Below are 7,210 nucleotides of genomic sequence, written 5' to 3'. Positions count from 1 at the left end.
TAGATCATTCAGTATTATAGGCTCTAAGTCTATCCAAGTTGTTGTGAGGCTCATAATTTTGTCCTTCTTTATGGCTGTGTAATAGCTCATCGTGTATATGTACCACATTTTTTAAATCCAGTCTTCTTTTGATGGGCAGCATGGTTGGTTCCATGCTTTTGCTATTGTGAATAATGCTGCAATAAACATGCATGTGCAGGTATCTTTCTCATAGAGTGATTTGAGCTCTTCTGGGTATATCCCCAGTGGGGAGACTGTGGGGTGGTATGGAAGGTCGATTTTTAGGAGTTGCTCTTTGATTGCAACTCTGAAAAAACATTTTTTGAGAGAAAAGAGGATTAAATTTCCCAGAACAGGTTTTTTTTTTTTTTTTTTGAGTTGGAGTCTCACTCTGTCGCCCAGACTGGAGTGCAGTGGCCGCTCCCGGCCACCGCAGCTTCAACCTGCTGGGCTCCAGTGATCCTTCCGCTTCAGCCTTCCAAGTAGCCAGAATTACAGGCATGTTTTTAATAAACAAATTTCAAGATCAAGATCTACATCCAGAAATATCAAAAGGAAATGTTTATTGATGCATTTTTTCATTTCAATGACTTACACCACTATTTAGAAAAGAGTGTAACATTTCAGATGAATAAGCAGAATTATCTACTATCTCAAGTTATTGTGCTAGCCACTTTGGGAAGCGTAAAAACAAAATAATAAGGTCCTTGTCCTCATAATGCAGAATTCCAGCATTGAAAATATGGTCTCATGAAGGCAGTAAAATCAATACAAGCAGAGGAAGGAGTGAGGTTAGTAGAGCCAATTTCATGGAGAAAGGGCATATAAGCCAAGATGCAAGGCAGCTTCAGGAGAAAGATTTTTGAGGAAGGTTCTGTAGAAAAAATGAGCTAATAGAATGTATACACAATATAAAGAGATTTATTTTCAGGAATTGACTCGTGCGATTATACAGGCTGGCCAGTCCAGAATCTTCAGGGTAGGCCAGAATGTTGGAGATTCAGGGTGGGGTAGCAGCTTAAGTTCAAAGGCAGTCTACCAGCAGAATTTCCTGTTCCTTCAAGGAGGTCAGTTTTTTCTATTAAGTCCTTCAACTTATTGGATGTGACCCACCCACATCACAGAAGGTAACCAGCTTTACTCAAAGTCTACTGATTTAAATGTTAACCTCACCTAAAAAAATACCTTCACAGAAATATCTAGAATAATGTTTGACCAAAGATCTGGATAGCAAGGCTTAACCACGTTGACACATAAAATTAATCATCATAGTGGGATAAGCATGTCCTCAGGCTTAGGGAAGAACTGAAGATTTGTAATAGGGACAATTTCGGGGCAAGGTCAGAGGGAAGGGAGGGGACATGACACAGGACACAGGGAGAGAGGTAGCCTTAGAAACAAGGACAGTAAAGGATGGTTAGCTGCTGGAAGGATTTTGGATGAAGACAAAAAAACCCTCAAAATACTTGTGTCCAACAGCTTTGATCTCTTAGGGAAAAATGAAGTATTTGTTGGAGGGAAGGGCTGGGAGCTGCTGGCAGCTACAAGCATGTCTTGAGGATGAGAATGGGACTTGAGGATGTGGAAAAGTATTAGGATGGAAGAGTACTCAGAGTAAACTTAGTTTTAGGAAAGTTGAACCTCTGTTGGCTTTCTCATTCTCTTCTCTTTTTTTTCCAGCACGTTCTCTAACCGAGGTGGAGCTGTGGAATTATTCCAGCTGGAATTTGAATCCCAGCAACCCGTTCACTAACCCACCACATGATGAGGAAATTCCTCAAACGTTCATAGTCTCTGTTCTGAAGAGTAAATAAAATTCCCTGTGTCAAAGTGTCTAAGACATTGAATGGGGCTCAAGTGGGGGCCATTTTGTTCCTCGAGGAACGTTCGGTGATGCCTATGTGAGACAGTTTTGGTTGCCACAACTGGGAGACGGGGGATTGTGCTGTTGGTATCCAGCAGGTAGAAGCTAGCGACCCTGCTGAACACCCTGCGCCACACAGGCCAGCCCCTGCAGCAAGGAATCATCCACGCCAACGTGCCAATGTTGGTTTCTGTCCATATATTAATTATGGTAAGCAAAACTGAATCGAATTTTTCCCATAAGTGGCCATCTCTGAAGGTTTGTTTTCTACAATGTTGGAAAATGCTCTGTTGTTTGAAGAAGATTAAAGCATAATTTAGATACACAAAAAAGGAAACGCTGTTCAAAAGTGTCTACACAAATAAAATGTGAAAAGTAATTCAAGAAGTCCCCAAAGTTTTTTTTTTGTTGTTGCTGAGCTGGGGGAGTCTCACTCTGTCATCCAGGCTGGAGTGCAGTGGCAGTCCTGGCTCACCACAGTCTCAGCCTCCTGGTCTCAGGCAATCCTTCTGCCTCAGCCTACTGAGTAGTCGGGACGGCTCAGGCATGTGCCGCTATGCCAGTCTAACCTTTTGCTTCTTTGTAGAGACAAGGTATTACTATGTTGCTCAGGCTGGTCTCTAACTCTTGGGCTCAAGTGAGACTCCTGTCTTGGCCTCCAAAGTGCTGGGATTACAGACATGAGCTACCCCATGCCCGGCCCCCAGAGTATTTTGAAAAGATCTAGGATAGCACAGTCTCGAGCTTTAAGGTGCCAGCCTTTAAGGAAATCTTCAAGTGATTTAGATTTACATTTGTAAATGTATTTATACATCTCCCCAATATCCGTGATATAGTTAGAAATAAAACAGAGAATTCAGCAAATCAAATGGCTAAGTTTTATCCAGTCTTATGTGGAATTTCTTGGCTAAAAATAAAGGTGGAAATACCTCAAGCAACTTTAGTGTCAACATAGTACAGCTTTACCTGAAACATGTCTGGTTTCTCTAGGAGTACAGACACTGAAAAAATATGCAAATATATGGTGATTTTAGTTCTTTCAAAGCGATTTGACCATGTCTGTGTCAAAAGCACAAATGGTTTATATTAAATTTGTGGGACAGGGAGGAGGGAGCGACTCTGCAAATACATTAGCTAATTATCTAGCACCTCGTAATACTATCACATCTGAATCCTCCATTTATTTAATCTTTTTCTTTACAGTATGGACACACCTTCAAGACAAGCAGAAGAAAAACTTGCAGAAACTTACACAGAAAGGGCTTTTATTGGTTAAATTAAACGTGGTCGGGAGGTTTTAAAACATACTCTGCATGTCATGGTGAGTTTTGAACTAAGAGCAGCTAAAAATAGGATGAAGAAGAAACTGCCCGTGAGCCCTGATGCCTGCTCACTGGGCGGCAGCCCAGAATTCACTCCTGGCCTCTAGCAACTGATCACAGTTGAGAGAAAAGGGAGGAGGCTGTTATCCCTGGAACTGAAGAGTGCCGTGGATGTGCGGGGGAACTCACGGCCATGGCTGCAATCACCAACCGTGCCACCCGGCAGCAGGTGTGGAGGGTGGTGTTGAAAAGCAGCTGCCATTTGTGGAGGACCTACCACGGGTCAGCCACTTTATAGATGTTCTTTAACTGGATTCTAACAAAAAACCTTTCAGGGTGGAAATGATCACTCTCATTTTTCAAATAAGAAGGCTGAGAGAAAAATCAAGTCAATCGCCCAAATCCACCCAGCTGGTAAGTAGCTGAAGCAGGCTTAGGCCTATTATGAGAGGAATGTTGAATTGACTGAAAAACTATACCTGGCTTGTGTTGTCTGCTGTGAAAATACATTTAGCGTGTTTTTTTGGAAGGTTTTATTTATTTTATTTCACTTTTTTTTTGAGTCAGGGTCTCACTCTGTCACCCAGGCTGGAGTGCCGTGGCACGATCACGACAGTCACAGCTCATGGCAGCCTTGACCTCCGTGGGCTTGAGCGATACTGCCACCTCAGCATCTGTGCAGCTGGGACTACAAGGTGCGTGCTACTATGCCCAGCTAATTCTAAAGATTTTTTTGTAGAGAAGAGGTTTCACTATGTTGCCCAGGCTGGTCTCGAACTCCTGGGTTCAAACAATCCACCCACCTCAGCCTCCCAAAGTGCTGGGATTGCAGACGTGAGTCACTACACCCGGGCTTGTTGTGTTTTTTAAATTAATAAACTTAAATTTTAAAAGCAGTTTTAAGTCCACACTACTGTGTGGGTTTTATACCAATTTTACAAATAATCTATAACAATATAAGAAAATTAAAATCAATTAGAATCCTTCAAATTCCATATAACAGTCTCACGCATTTTTTTTAGTTACACATACATATGCAATTTGGCAAAAGTAGAGTCCTAGACATTCTTTAAAAAACTCAAAGGCAATTTTTAAAATATCGATTATTTTGCTTCCTTCCTACTTCCTTTCTCCTCCACTGAGCGCCACCTTTAAAAATACTGTGCAATATTTGTCATGCTTTTTCGTTTATTTATATAATCCTAATCAAATACACACACACACACACACACACACACACACACACACACACACACGTATGTATATACATCCACACCCACACCCATGTTTAAGCTTCTCGGTTGTTGCTTTTCTATTAATGGGATCATCTATTTATGTTCCTCAGTGCATTTCACTCAGTGATAGTCTGAGGAGTGCTCTCCAATGCAGCTGGCTTGCGTGCGACTTCACGCTGATGACAGCAAGTAACATCATGTCCCAGAGGATGGAGCACCACAGTATATTCAACTACTTGACTTCCACTTTTCTATTATATGAAAATGGTTGCAATAAATATCCTTGAACATGGCCTTGGCTTGTTTTGAGGCCTGAAAGCCTCCCCTTCCTTCTTTCACTCCTGAGGTTCGGTCACCAGCTCATCCGATTTTATCCCTGACGTATCTCTGGAATCTGTCCTCTCGCCATCCCCTTGGGCTACTGCCTAGTTTGAGCCTTCATAATGCCTGGCTTGAACGCTTGTAACAGCTGCTTAGCTGTTCTTTCTACTTCAAGTTTAATCCTTCTCTTTCCTTTCATCTGTCCCTCTTCCAGCAACAATTCCTTCTGCTTCTAGAACTACCTTTCTGATATGCAGACAGACCTTGTCTGGTCTGGCAGCCCCCGAGGATGTAAAGAGTGCAGTTTGCTCAGGGTAAGAGAAGCCGTCACGCATGGAGGGTGACACACAGAAACCAGTGCTCAGACTGAATGTAGATGCAGTGATCTACTTAATGTAGTGTGGCAGATATTACACCGTATTTTTAAATGTGGTGCTCAGTGGAGGAGGAAGGAAGTAAGAAAGATGCAAAAAAAAAAAAAAACTGTATAAAAAATTGTCTGAGTTTTTAAAAGAATATCTATGACTCTTGTCAAATTGTATGCATGTGTGTAACCATAAAAATATGCATGCGATTGTTATATGGAATTTGAGGGATTCCAATTGATTTTAACCTCCGTATATTGTTATAGATTATTTGTAGCATTGGCATACTACTGCCGAGCCCAAGAGAGCTGTGCCGTCTAAGATGTTAGCTCCTGCTTTGCTTCACCAGATGCCTGCCATGAGGGAATGTGGACCAGACTTGTCTCATCGTCTCACTTTCACCAAAAAATACTAGAAGTCAGGATGTCAATGGAAACTTTCCCATTTGCTGGCCACGCCAAAACACCTTTGTCCCACAAGACCAGGCTGTTAGTTCTCCCTTCTCTCACAGTCCCTCCGCTCAGCCGCCATCTCAGCCGCAATCAAGCCCTGTGAGTTCTTCTCTAGAAGGCTCATAAACGTTCTAAAGGTTGTTTGAGTTCATTGATGCTTTGTCTCTGGATCTAGTCAGAGTCTCCGGGCATAATGAGAAAAGGAAGGGAAAACACGACAAGCCAGGCTCGGTGGCTCAGCCTGTCATCCCGCGCCTTTGGGAGGCTGAGGTGAGTGGATGGCCTGAGCCCGCAGGTTCAAGACCTGCCTGGGCAGCGAGACCTCATCTCTACAATAAATAAAAAAATCAGCCAGGCATGGTAGCGCATGCCTGTAACTCTGGCTACTTGGAAGGCGGAGGCGGAAAGATCGCCAGAGCGCAGCAGGTCGAGGCTGCGGTGGCCGGGAGCGGCCGCTGCACTCCAGTCTGGGCGACAGAGTGAGACTCCGACTCAAAAAAAAAACAACACAACAGACAGAAGAAGCTGTTTGCGGCGGGAGCCTGGGAGTCACGTGGAGGCACAAAAACCCAGCTTCCGATGAGACTTAGGACTGCAGTGGTGATTCGTCCTATGTCACCCACTGTACTTTGCCCCAGGGCCAATTCTTGGGATCCCTGGAGCTGGCATGCTCGCTCTCTTGCCTGCGCATCTACCTACCATGTGCCAGGCCCCAGCTAAGGGCACATGCATCCCATAACCGCTCTCCCAGGCAAGCCTTCCCAGGCCAACTTTTCAACTTGAGAGCGCGAGTGACTGGCCCCAGGTCACACAGTTAATGAGTGGCAGGGTTCAGGTTCAAACCTTAGTCTTCCAGCCCCCAACACATTTCCACTGGGTGCACTGTTGTCACCCAGGATGGGCTCAGTACCATATCCGGGGGTCATGTAGAGGGAGAGGGGATTATTCCTGATTAGATACACCATGCAAGATGTGGTTTGCCCAGAACCATTTTGATCCTGATAAAGATCTTTACTGAAGGCTTCCCCATGTCCCCTTTCCACTCATCACGATTTCCAGAACAACAGCGAAAACCCATGTCCCAATAATAAAAATAAGACAAAAGCTAACACAAATTTCCAAGCTTGGAATAGAGGGTCCCGCTCCACAGTCCCAACATACATACCTATGAATTCAACTTCACAAGAGTCTCTGTCCTCCAGTGACTCCCTGTGATGTCATTCTCTGAGAGGCTTTCTGGTGGGGACCCAGTGTTCCAGTCCTGACCACATTTCCTGGGGTTCATGTCCTCCTCAAGTTTCGAAGCACATATTTGACCCAGTGGTTCTGGGTCAAATCACAGTGATTTCTGTGAGAAATCCAGTTTCTTCTGATAATCTTTACTCTGTGTCTACCCTACAGAGGAGAGTGGAAGAATCTCTTGATTCTGGACGGTTTTCAGAGGCCCTTTCATTTCCCCAGTTAGCATCCATCAAACACCTTAGTTGCAGGTCCTGGACCCAGTACTGGAGACATAAAAGTTTTGCTGTCCTTAAGGCTCTCACGGTCCTGTTTAGGAGGAGGACACAGAAACAAATAATTCAAAAACAGCGTGACACATGCCCAGGACCAGTGCTGACACAAAGAGAGATGAACACTGCCTATCGGAGCC

General features: G+C 44.0%; 1 long non-coding RNA gene across 1 annotated transcript; it reads left to right on the top strand.

Moving 5' to 3' along the window:
* The first annotated feature begins 3,422 nt into the window (after nucleotides 1–3,422).
* LOC110595644 lies at nucleotides 3,423–4,657 on the top strand. Its single transcript, XR_002481965.1, has 3 exons — nucleotides 3,423–3,600; nucleotides 3,754–3,881; nucleotides 4,532–4,657. It is a non-coding gene; the product is annotated as an uncharacterized LOC110595644 (long non-coding RNA).
* Nucleotides 4,658–7,210: the final 2,553 nt, after the last annotated feature.

This window comes from Carlito syrichta, unplaced genomic scaffold, assembly GCF_000164805.1.
Source record: "Carlito syrichta isolate Samal-C Ts95f unplaced genomic scaffold, Tarsius_syrichta-2.0.1 Scaffold303211, whole genome shotgun sequence".
NCBI lineage: Eukaryota > Metazoa > Chordata > Mammalia > Primates > Tarsiidae > Carlito > Carlito syrichta.
This window is presented reverse-complemented; position numbering and strand designations above follow the sequence as displayed.